Source organism: Penaeus monodon, chromosome 20, assembly GCF_015228065.2.
Source record: "Penaeus monodon isolate SGIC_2016 chromosome 20, NSTDA_Pmon_1, whole genome shotgun sequence".
In the NCBI taxonomy this organism is placed as follows: domain Eukaryota; kingdom Metazoa; phylum Arthropoda; class Malacostraca; order Decapoda; family Penaeidae; genus Penaeus; species Penaeus monodon.
In genome coordinates, this window is record NC_051405.1 from 12,664,217 (window position 1) to 12,664,664 (window position 448).

Genomic DNA, 448 nt, shown 5'->3' on the forward strand with positions numbered 1-448 from the left:
CCATTAACCATTATTGTCAGATGGATTTTGAACCTGCTTTTTTAGTTGGAAAAAACAATCTTTTTATATGGCAGTTTTTAAATTTCACAAAGATAAAAGAAATACTATTTTTTTGTGTTTGATTTTAATTAGAAATTAATTCCTTATTTGAAACTACTGGAAAACCACATTGAGATTTCAAAATTGTTGAGTTTCATGCAGTATCCACATAGTTGAAGCTGTTTTTTTTTTATACATTTTGCTGGATATAAAAATGACTTGTTTGTTGCTGAAAGGACAGATTTTTTGTGAGGGCTAAACTCCCTTGGAGAGTAAGTCAGTCACCTTAGTCTACAAGAAGTGAGTTTCATGCTCAGCAAAAGACAAAAAAAAAAATCATTCCACTCTCTCAAATGATTATATCTTTGTAAGTTATTAATCTAAATTAGTGATTCTCAAGACAGTTCCC

General features: G+C 29.7%; 1 protein-coding gene across 1 annotated transcript in view; it reads left to right on the forward strand.

Annotated features, from left to right (window-relative positions):
* The window catches only part of LOC119585917 (soluble calcium-activated nucleotidase 1-like), a 7,140-nt gene that overhangs the window by 3,858 nt on the left and 2,834 nt on the right, over nt 1–448 (forward strand).